Genomic DNA, 12,202 nt, shown 5'->3' with positions numbered 1-12,202 from the left:
ATGACCTCAGATTGTGATCATCAAGCCATGCAATAGCCTTCTTCCTGTAAGATGATGGCTTTTCTTTAACCTTCTTAAAACTCTTGGCAATCGCAGCCGAGGCCTTTTCAGAAAAGATGCCGTTGGGCACAACGACAAAGAAGCCTTCCTTGTCAGACACCAGCAGACGCAATTGGTTGTCAACCAGGTAGTCACACACGGGTTTCAGTCTATACTGTGGCCTCTGCTCACGTTTCCGTGCCGCTATTACGTCCGTGGCTTCAGTCAAAAACCGACTCTTCTCATCTTCCGGAACGTGACGAGCAATGTTTCGAGACATCGCCAGAAGATCAACTGGACTTACGTCAGGTTGCAGACAGAACTTCGGCCCACGCTCCAAGATGCGCTTGTGCCGTGCATCTATTTCCTCGTCTCCCAGGATTAGCAGTTTGCCCTGAGCAACTGTGCGCCTCTTCTGAGCAGGCAGCGTGAGGCGTACAGTCTTCCACATGAACTCCGTTATTCCGTCGGCCGTCTTGCTCCAGTCTGCCAGTTGTCCTCTCCGTCGAGTACCACCGTTGCTAACACAGTGCGCGCGTAACAATTCCCTGTAAAGACGGGCTTGCCTCCACCACTCCGAAGCCAAGATGCGGCTTATTCTACTCGAATGGCCCGGGGAAGGCTGCAACCAACCACACAGGGACTGGACATCAGGAGGGCAAATTTGGTGCTTGGCATACCATGACGCCGTCCGGGCTCTACAGATGCAGAGCGCTATCATAGCCACCAACACTGACGGGTTATGTACGTTGAAAGTGACACATGGAAAAGAGCCCAAAGAACTAGAAATGAAATTCAACAAGGTTGAGGACTGGGCGAGTTGGTAAGTATTCATTTTAAACCAGCCAGAAGACGCGACACAAAGGAAGAAGCAAACAAGACGAGGCTGGACTAACAACTGAAGTTTTATTGAAAGGAAGAAAACAACGAAGACTCGCACTGAGATGCGCGCGCACATAAGCCGTATCAGTGAAAGGGCACACAAAAAAATTTTTTTCAATGTCAGGGTCTTACTAACAAGTTATCTAAAAAGGCAAATTCCTTAGCGTGAAGGTTTACCGACGGCTTAGCCACACACGTGTCCTTAGCCTTAGCAATGTAGAAGGCTTCAACTATCTCGCGACAGATTTGTTTTTCATTTCTATAAACTACAGTAGTGTCGCTGAAGTCAGGCGTGCAAAGAGACAGATCATCGTCCGATTTGCATTCTCGAGATTGCACGTGCAACGCCAGATTAGAGTTCACCTTCCCACCCAGAGAGTTAGAATGCTCCGTCAGGCGCACATTTAGACATCTGCCCGTCTGCCCGTAGTAGCATCGACCACAAGGCAGCGGAACGCGATACACCACATTCTTTCTGCAAGGGGTGAGCCGTGTCTTATGTGACACTGTGCATCGGGAACGATCACTTGATTTGAACGATCACGTGTTTTGACTCGCTTGAGAAAGAGCAACACGGGGCCGGAAGATGCTGACGTGGAGGTGCGGCGAAAAAAGGTGGCCGCCTTTCCCTACCTCCATGGTGTTTCACACCGACTCAAGAAACTTGCGGCGAAGTATGACGTTGGCGTTGTCTTCACAGCTAAAAACAAGATAGGAGGCTTGTGCGCCAGTGTAAAAAGGAGGCTTGATAAAACATCAAGTGATCGTTCCCGATGCACAGTGTCACATAAGACACGGCTCACCCCTTGCAGAAAGAATGTGGTGTATCGCGTTCCGCTGCCTTGTGGTCGATGCTACTACGGGCAGACGGGCAGATGTCTAAATGTGCGCCTGACGGAGCATTCTAACTCTCTGGGTGGGAAGGTGAACTCTAATCTGGCGTTGCACGTGCAATCTCGAGAATGCAAATCGGACGATGATCTGTCTCTTTGCACGCCTGACTTCAGCGACACTACTGTAGTTTATAGAAATGAAAAACAAATCTGTCGCGAGATAGTTGAAGCCTTCTACATTGCTAAGGCTAAGGACACGTGTGTGGCTAAGCCGTCGGTAAACCTTCACGCTAAGGAATTTGCCTTTTTAGATAACTTGTTAGTAAGACCCTGACATTGAAAAAAAAATTTTTTGTGTGCCCTTTCACTGATACGGCTTATGTGCGCGCGCATCTCAGTGCGAGTCTTCGTTGTTTTCTTCCTTTCAATAAAACTTCAGTTGTTAGTCCAGCCTCGTCTTGTTTGCTTCTTCCTTTGTGTCGCGTCTTCTGGCTGGTTTAAAATGAATACTTACCAACTCGCCCAGTCCTCAACCTTGTTGAATTTCATTTCTAGTTCTTTGGGCTCTTTTCCATGTGTCACTTTCAACGTACATAACCCGTCAGTGTTGGTGGCTATGATAGCGCTCTGCATCTGTAGAGCCCGGACGGCGTCACGGTATGCCAAGCACCAAATTTGCCCTCCTGATGTCCAGTCCCTGTGTGGTTGGTTGCAGCCTTCCCTGGGCCATTCGAGTAGAATAAGCCGCATCTTGGCTTCGGAGTGGTGGAGGCAAGCCCGTCTTTACAGGGAATTGTTACGCGCGCACTGTGTTAGCAACGGTGGTACTCGACGGAGAGGACAACTGGCAGACTGGAGCAAGACGGCCGACGGAATAACGGAGTTCATGTGGAAGACTGTACGCCTCACGCTGCCTGCTCAGAAGAGGCGCACAGTTTCTCAGGGCAAACTGCTAATCCTGGGAGACGAGGAAATAGATGCACGGCACAAGCGCATCTTGGAGCGTGGGCCGAAGTTCTGTCTGCAACCTGACGTAAGTCCAGTTGATCTTCTGGCGATGTCTCGAAACATTGCTCGTCACGTTCCGGAAGATGAGAAGAGTCGGTTTTTGACTGAAGCCACGGACGTAATAGCGGCACGGAAACGTGAGCAGAGGCCACAGTATAGACTGAAACCCGTGTGTGACTACCTGGTTGACAACCAATTGCGTCTGCTGGTGTCTGACAAGGAAGGCTTCTTTGTCGTTGTGCCCAACGGCATCTTTTCTGAAAAGGCCTCGGCTGCGATTGCCAAGAGTTTTAAGAAGGTTAAAGAAAAGCCATCATCTTACTGGAAGAAGGCCATTGCATGGCTTGATGATCACAATCTGAGGTCATTGAGTTCAAGGGTAAAGGCGGCCTCAGAAGCCCATTTGGACGTTTTCTTCACGGCGAAGACGCACAAGGTGGACATTCCGTTCAGGACTATTGTTTCAGAACGTCGCACCTGGCAGTACGAGATTTCCGGGTTCCTGCAGAGGCACCTGAAGACGCTGAAGTTTCAGGATCCGTTTTTGATTCCAAGTTTTTCTACTGTTATCCAGTTTCTTATGGACAAGAACCCGGGCACGTGCTCAGCAATGAGCATCGATGTGGAGGACCTTTACTATTCATTGCCACAGGACAGACTTCTAAGGTATGTGCAAGATTGCATCACGGTGGATAATGATGAACAGGATTTCATTGATGCGTGCGGAGTATCGGTGGCTAGCTTCATGGAGCTGTTGTCTTTTTACCTCAACTCCACGTTTGTCTGTTGGCAAGACAGCATGTACGTCCAGAGGTCAGGCGTTTGCATAGGGTCACAGGTCGCACCTTTGCTCAGCGACATTTTTCTTTCCAAAGTTGACACTGCTTTACAGCCTGGTTTGAAAGCCATCGGCGTAGTAGCGTTTCGCTACGTTGATGACTACTTGATTTTCTTAGGCAAGGATGACTCTGATAGGTTGGCACAAGATGTTCTAGGAATGTTCAAGGAGGGCGGTCAGGGCCTGTCTTTTACGTCTGAATTTCCTAAAGATAACCATTTGCAGTTTCTTGATTTAGACCTGTGCTTTGGGGACGATCACGTATGTTGGGGCTACAGCCCCAGGTCAGGGAAGCCTCTGCTTAGCTATCAGTCTGACCACTCGAGGTTGGTAAAGGATGGCTTGGCAGTCGCATGCATCAAGTCCGCTTTACGTAAGTCTTGCTATCACCGCGTTGAGGACTCCTTCTCGCAGCAGGTTTCAAAGTTAATGGCAGCTGGGTTTCCAACTGCCCACCTTGCCCGCTTGTCTGAACGTGTTTTGACTCGCTTGAGAAAGAGCAACACGGGGCCGGAAGATGCTGACGTGGAGGTGCGGCGAAAAAAGGTGGCCGCCTTTCCCTACCTCCATGGTGTTTCACACCGACTCAAGAAACTTGCGGCGAAGTATGACGTTGGCGTTGTCTTCACAGCTAAAAACAAGATAGGAGGCTTGTGCGCCAGCGTAAAAAGGAGGCTTGATAAAACATCAAGTGATCGTTCCCGATGCACAGTGTCACATAAGACACGGCTCACCCCTTGCAGAAAGAATGTGGTGTATCGCGTTCCGCTGCCTTGTGGTCGATGCTACTACGGGCAGACGGGCAGATGTCTAAATGTGCGCCTGACGGAGCATTCTAACTCTCTGGGTGGGAAGGTGAACTCTAATCTGGCGTTGCACGTGCAATCTCGAGAATGCAAATCGGACGATGATCTGTCTCTTTGCACGCCTGACTTCAGCGACACTACTGTAGTTTATAGAAATGAAAAACAAATCTGTCGCGAGATAGTTGAAGCCTTCTACATTGCTAAGGCTAAGGACACGTGTGTGGCTAAGCCGTCGGTAAACCTTCACGCTAAGGAATTTGCCTTTTTAGATAACTTGTTAGTAAGACCCTGACATTGAAAAAAAAATTTTTTGTGTGCCCTTTCACTGATACGGCTTATGTGCGCGCGCATCTCAGTGCGAGTCTTCGTTGTTTTCTTCCTTTCAATAAAACTTCAGTTGTTAGTCCAGCCTCGTCTTGTTTGCTTCTTCCTTTGTGTCGCGTCTTCTGGCTGGTTTAAAATGAATACTTACCAACTCGCCCAGTCCTCAACCTTGTTGGATAAAGGTATGCAGTCACTGTCTGGGTGACACAGGTGACGTATTTCAACTCATGATTGATCGTGCACCGTGAAATTTTACTCTTCCTATCGTCAATTCTTCTGCACAAACTGGGCAGTTTTCGCGAGGCTGAGAACACTACATCGACACCGTGCCTACTGGCGACCTTCTTTATGCTGTGTGAAACTGCGTGCAAGTAAGGCATAACTTCACACTTTCTCTTGTCCTTCCTTTCTTCCGTCACCTTACGGTTGGTTTTTATTTTTTTGAGAAGCTTTTCAGAAACGCCTTTGATAGCGCGCGTAGGAAAGCCTGCCTCTATTTGTCTTTGCCCTTGCTGCAGAAAGCTTTCTTGCACAGTATGGAAGCAGCATTTCTCTAGCGTGTTACTGAGGCATAAGGTCGCAATTACGTTTTTCGGTAAGTTTGGAGCGGCAGAAGCTGTAAGGAAGTAAGACTTTCTTGGTTCGTGGGGCGTATGTCCTGCAAAGGTGTCTACTGCAATTAAAATTAAAACAAGGTCTAAAATCTAATACGGATGTCGTCCGGTCATTCATGGGTAAAAGTCAATGAGCTAGAGCGCGAAAAGTAATACAATCTAAAACACTAGCCGCCGCATCCTGCAGATTGTCATTGGGTAAAACTTTAAAAAGCACTAGAACATCATTAACATATACACCGGAACAAGTTTACCACATGGTTGATGTCATATTTTTCGTTCAGTAAGGTATCAAACCTAGAAACGTTGTTGTGGGTTAAGATTGGTGCCACACAACACCCAATACAAATTCCCTTTCTCTGGACGTGCACTCCACCATTAAAGTCAATCATTGTAGACAAATAGGCCGTAAGAAGTTCTGAAAAACCTTCAGCTGAGCAACCACAGGGGTTATGGAACTGAACCGTGCCGGATACTTTTATTAAGTCGCGCGCTACCTGCAGCATCTGGTCATGGGGCACTTAGTAGTACAGCTCCTGGATGTCTATGGACACACCGGTATTGACTCCGGGACCTCCTCGCTTGAGCGCGGCTGTCAAATCCTAGGAACTTCCATCAGAGAATGAGTCAAGGGGCTCCAGAGTAGAAAGCTTGGATTTTAGGAACTGTCTGATCACATTTTTCCACGATCCCCATTCAGTGATTACAGTCCTCAGCGGGCAATCATTTTTGTCCTTTTTAGCAGTGGAAAAGATTTGAAGTCTTTCACCTTTGCACGAATTGACGGCTTTTTCAAGCCTCGCAAAGTTGAGCTCGTGGAGAAGCTTCAGGACATCATTTTTGGCTCTTGTCGGTCTTTTCTTCGACTCGTGAAATTCTTGTTGATAGCATCCAATGCTTTGTCATTGACGGCTTCTTTTGACAATACAACAAAGCTTCTTTCCTTATCGCGCTGAAGTAAAGTCAACCCTTCAGCCCGAAAGTGGTCCTCAATATCCCGCAAAACATTTCTTTTATCTCCTTCTTTCTTGTTATTGGGCGTGACCCGCAGAAGGCAATCAAATCCTTAAGAGATGCATCTTGACCTCTTCTGAGAAGGTGGTTTGTCAGCGATGTGGCGTACGGTGCCTAACAGCTCATGGCCAGCACCGCGTGGTTCTAGGCAGCACTTCGCTCCTTTCCTTCCTGAGAATTTTATCATAAGCACGTGGAATCGTCTTCCCTTCTCGGTAGATGCGGCCGTTTGGAATCAAGTACGGCCGCATCTACCGTGAAGGAACAGGCCTCCAAAGCCTAACAGGACGGTCACATACTTGCAAGGGAAGACCACTGAGCAGAGTTTCTTGGCGTCAGTCGAGCCGCAGAGAAATCACCAACTTCAACAGTAAAGCACGCAGTGGGGACACAAAAATGCCACATGCGAGACGCCAGACGCGTGTCGCCGGGACGACTAGGTACGCGGCTTAACGCGATCGCTGTTTTCCGCACTGAGCTCGACCAGGTCACAGATGTCACTTTCGGTCTTGCCACCCCCGACCATTTCATTGCTTTTGCCCCAGTCACATCCACGGCAGCATCGTGCGCAGCTACACTCACGAGTTACACGTTTGAGAGTACGGTTGTCGCGCGGTGCGCGAGCGCATGGTCACTGGGTATGTTTTTATATTTTACGTTCTTTCTTACTGACTCGGCAAAACTAATTTAAAGTGCACTGAAAACCCGCCGCGTTAGCTCAGTGGTTAGAGCGCTCGGTTATTGATCCGGAGTTCCTGGATTCGAACGCGACCGCGGCTGCTGCGTTTTTATAGAGGCGAAATGCATTGGCGCCCGTGTGCTGTGAGATGTTAGTGCACGTTAAAGATCCCCAGGTGGCCCTCCACTACGGCACCTCTTTCTTCCTTTCTTTTTTCACTCCCTCCTTTATCCCTTCGCTCACGGCACGGTTCAGGTGTCCGCCGGTATGTGAGACAGATACTGTTCCATTTCCTTCCACAAATATTAGTCTTGTAGTGCACTGAAAAACAAATGAACTTATGCATTAGAGGTTTTTAGGGAAGCTCTACAATTTACCACTGGAATTTTCGCCCGAAACGCAATATCCGAAGCGCTATTTATTTCAATGCATTTAATTACTGAATTCAAGTTCAAGTTCAAGTTTATTGTTATTGCATGTACAAGAAACGGGCTTACATATTATATGCAGCATCAGGAGGTCCCAGAGTGAGAAACTGCCAGGGGGACCTCCTATCATTAATGGGTGCATAAGAGTATTAGAGCAGCAAGTAGAGGGCGAACAAACAAACAAAACAAAAGAAAAAGAAAAAGAGAAAGAAAACGTGTCAAGAAATACAATTCATAGGGAACAAGTGCAAATAAATAGAAGACAATTAGATATATACTAAAAACAGCGTTATACAGTAATATCACAATAAATAATCATAAGCAGGAATATCAAGTAATCTGTAATAAAAATTCGGCTCTTCTGCATATTACGAACAAAGAAAAATACAGTGTTTTACAGAAACATGAAGTCTAACGATACAATAACAGAAATAATGTAAAGAAAATTTGATAAATGTATTTATGACAAATGAAAAGATGGTTCTCCTAACAGTATTCTTTTCGTATTGTGTTTAAAAAACTGCAATGAAAGAGATGACTTAATATTAACAGGGATGCGATTCCAAAGTGGAATACCATAGAAACGAAGTGTAAATTTACCATAGTTAGATCTGATTTTAGGTAATAGAAGGTTATAGCGTTCTGAAAACCTAGTATTATTTTTGTTCATGAGGTTATCAAAAGGAAGACTGTCTAAGGTTATTTCACGATGAAAGAGACGAAATGTTATGAGTGATAACTTATGATAGAACAGCTGTTGAATGGGTAAAACGTTAAGACGTTGATAGATAGGTAAAGAATGGCAGCGGAATGAGCTAAAGGTCATTAATTTTATTGCCTGATTTTGAAGACGTTGAAGTTGTTTGAGATGAATGGCATATGTATTACCCAATTGAGCAGAATATATAAATACTCTGACTTGGTATCCACAGTGTTCACAAACATGGTTCAAGTTGTATTCCTCTATTGTGCCACGATATATTACGAAACGTTGGCTAGATATAGCTGGGACGTCTGGTATAGAAATGTAAATGAATGCAGTAAACCACCCCTGGCATCATGTTTGAAAACTAAAGACATTGTCTAATTCGTAAACTTTACGAAATTATCTTTGCAGATTAGGAATATTTTCAGAAAAGTATGCTTAGTGTAGGTTCTGATGCGCACCTGAGCGAATAAATCTTCCCGAAAACGGAATATCAGTGTCCACTCTTCAATGAGGACACAAGCTTGAGCTTGAAGAGAATACAAAAAAAATGAACACTGAAGTGGCAAATTTGTCTGGCATATTTAGATGGCGTCGTTGTCTTCGCCTCGAACTTTGAAGAGCTCCTCAATAGACTTCGAACAGTACTAGACGCCATGAAGTCGTCTGGCCTCACCTTGAAAGCAGTGAAGTGCCGCTTTGCCAATAAAGAGCTGGTGTTTCTAGGCCACATTGTTAGCAAGGAGGGAGAACGCGCAGACCCGCAGAAAACAGCTGCTATTGAACAGTTTCCACCACCGGCCGATAAGAAAGCAGTGCGCACATTCCTCTGACTGTGCGCATATTACCGACGATTAGTGAAAAACTTTTCGCGCATCGCCGAGCCCCTGACCCAACTGACCAAGACAGATGTGCCATATAAATGGGAAGCGCTGCAAGCAGAAGCCTTGAAAGAACTTCAGCACCGTTTACAGTCCCCACCGATCCTCACGCATTTTGATGAAAACGCCGATACTGAAGTTCATACCGACGCAAGCAGCGTGGGCCTAGGCGTCGTCCTGGTTCAAAAAAGCGACGGCTGGAGAAAGTCGTCGCCTACGCTAGCCGCTCCCCGTCCAAGGCCGAGACTAACTATTCGACTACTGAGAAGGAGTGTCTTGCCAGAATATGGGCTACGCCGAAGTTCTGTCCCTACCTGTAAATACGAGCGTTCAAGGTGGTCAGCGATCACCACGCGCTTTGCTGGCTTGCCAATTTGAAGGACCCCTCTGGCCGCCTCGCTCGATAGAGTTTGCGCCTCCAGGAGTTTGACTCACCGCGTTTACAAGTCCGTACCCAAGCACTCTAACGCCGTCTGCCTCTCACGAGCCCTTGTAGATGCGCCGCCGCCGGACGACGATGTGGACGCCTTCCTGTGTCCTATCAGCCCCAGCTCTTTTGCACAGCAGCAGCGCTCGGACCCCGACCTAAAACGTCTCGTCTAGTACTTGGAAGGCGCGGTTTTCCCGCCCCCCTAACCTCTCTCAAGCGAGGACTGTCTTCCTTCTGTGTACAGAATGATATACCCGTGACGAAAAAACTTCGCTGCGACCAAGAAATGGCAGTGGCTTAGCTCAGCTATGCCAGGATATACGTAGAATTAGGTACGGTATTCTTTGGTTTGCTTATCGTCATGGCTACGTGTTAGACATTAGACGAGACTTGTGGTGAAGGCGGTACGTTTTATTCAACTTTATTGACTGTTAGCTAGACAGCCCGGTAGTCCGTAAATGACCACGTCGCTGTCTCAATGGTTACGACACACTACTGTGACTTGTCGGTTAGTCTTTTGTATGCCAAACCGATGTTTGAGCCCCATTGCGTGGTCTGCGTTCTGGGATCACTGACCAAGTCCAGATCGAACGTATCTTTCATGTGATTGCTAAGGGAGTCTTGGTGCTTGTTAAAGTCCCCCAGCGTCACACACAGTTCGTCCATAGCTCCACGGGTGGGTATACACGCGGCTATTACATCGGTGGTTTCCTTGATTGAGGTGTTTGATGTCACGTAGGATCCCTGGACGACTATACCACTTTCTAAGATCTAGACGACACAAGTTTTACCCCTGGGGACTGCGATGCAGGGCAGATACCTGGTGGCTGGGATGCCTTCCTTGATGTACACGGAGACACCTGCGTTCTTTTTAGAGTCAAGACGACTGGCGTCAGCAGCCAGGCTAAAGCCGGGAATTCGGAGAGCTTCCCATCCCGGTGCAAGACCAGTCTCTGCATCACGAGCACGTCAACTTTGGTTACAAAATGTCAGAACACACATCCGCCACATGGCACTTCAGCAACCTAATGTCTAGGAGGGCGATGGAGTAAGCTGTGGAGCAGCGCTTCACAGCGTACGTGTGCCGTATCCAGGCCGGGCCAGTCGAGGCGCTCAAACTCTGTCGTCAGGGCTCTGTCTGCGTTGTTGAGATGGTCTTAGAAGCGGTGGTGTTGCTCCTTGTCGGTGACGTATAGCCCCTGGATGCTAGTCAAGTGGCTAAGCGTAACGTAGACCAACGTTTGCGGGTGCGTCTTGGCGTAATCGTAGATAAAGAAGTACTTGCAACTGGGCTTATTGGTGCGTATTCGTGAAAGACATGAGAGCGCTAAAATGGCAACACGGACGAGTAAGGGAAGAGGACGAGCGCTGCACTTTCATGAGGATTTTTTCTAGGAAGAGTGTTTATATAGCACCTGCCCTTATCCATGCTGTTAATCGCAGTTGACAATCACCTCTCACAGATGTGCAAAGCCGAGATAAGACAAGCCAAGATAATACAAGCCAAGATAAGACAGGAAGTGAGCTCGTGGAAGCCTTCTATATCAAGAAGCGAGGTGATTATTGCATCAGTGACGCGTCAGTTGTTATTCGCCATAGTGACATGCTGTTTCTTGATGTACATCTGCGAGGGGTGATTGTCAACTGCGATTAAGAGCATGGATAAGGGCAGGGGCTATATAAACGCGCTTCCTTGAATAAATCCTGTTGAAAGTGCAGCGCTCGTCCTGTTCCCTTACTCGTCCGTGTTGCCATTTTTGTAATCGTAGACAACCATGTCAGATGTTCCACCTAGACAACTGTGTCAAAGGTTCCACCTTGCGATTTGTGGATCGTCAGGGCGCTGGCTGGAACGAGGGGAAACTGAGTCCGCTTAACCGACACGTGTCTCAGCACCTTGCCCTTCATTGCAAACGACATGGCTACGGCTTCGATGGGGACCCACGAGCCATACCGCCTCACACTGACTCGGCAGCTAACCTTGGCCTTGGTCAGGGTTCCTACCCAGTGTGGTTATTTCAGTGAAACCCTTTTAGGCGAATCGTCCACGTGAAGTTCGACTTCCTTTAGCGTGCCGACCATGCCGTTGACTAGGCCGTCGGTGACGTCAGTGTTTCTGACCAGCATGTAGGAGCGGTTGACGCAGAACGTCACGACCAATGGCAGGTTCCCGCTTTCGGTGCGACTTAACTCCTCTATCCGTCTTAGCGCCTCGCGCTCTTCTTACCTGCTACGATGTCCGGTCAACACGTGTCTGGATGCACTGAAAAACTCTAGTCCGCACGCCTCGGCTACCAACCTATTGTGTTCGTCCACGTCTTTGTTACTGAAAAAGAGGCAGACTGCCGTGGGACACTTTATAGCAGCAACTTCTCGCGTGACGACGCGCTCGGTGAGCATGAGAATGTCGTCCCCGTTCAACTCCTTTCCGTTGCCAATCTTTGAGTAGGGAGGAGAAGACGGCGTCGCTCTGCCTTACACCTCGGTTAGGGGGAAGTAGGACAGGTGGTGCCACGAGAGCACGCACATGTTGTATACACTACCGCCGCTTCGCGGCCTCTTGTATAACTCCCTGGCACGCACCGGTCACAGCTACTTTAGGTCCCAGTAGAATGTTACGTAAATCCCTCCGAACGGCTCGGTCATGTTCGACGGCCGGATTTCACTCAGCCTGACGTCGACTTGTTTGAGAAGGTCACACGACAGCATGCTCGCCTCGC

This window comes from Amblyomma americanum, chromosome 1, assembly GCF_052857255.1.
Source record: "Amblyomma americanum isolate KBUSLIRL-KWMA chromosome 1, ASM5285725v1, whole genome shotgun sequence".
Taxonomy (NCBI): domain Eukaryota; kingdom Metazoa; phylum Arthropoda; class Arachnida; order Ixodida; family Ixodidae; genus Amblyomma; species Amblyomma americanum.
The sequence above is the reverse complement of the archived record's forward strand: the minus strand, read 5'-3'. Positions refer to the sequence as shown.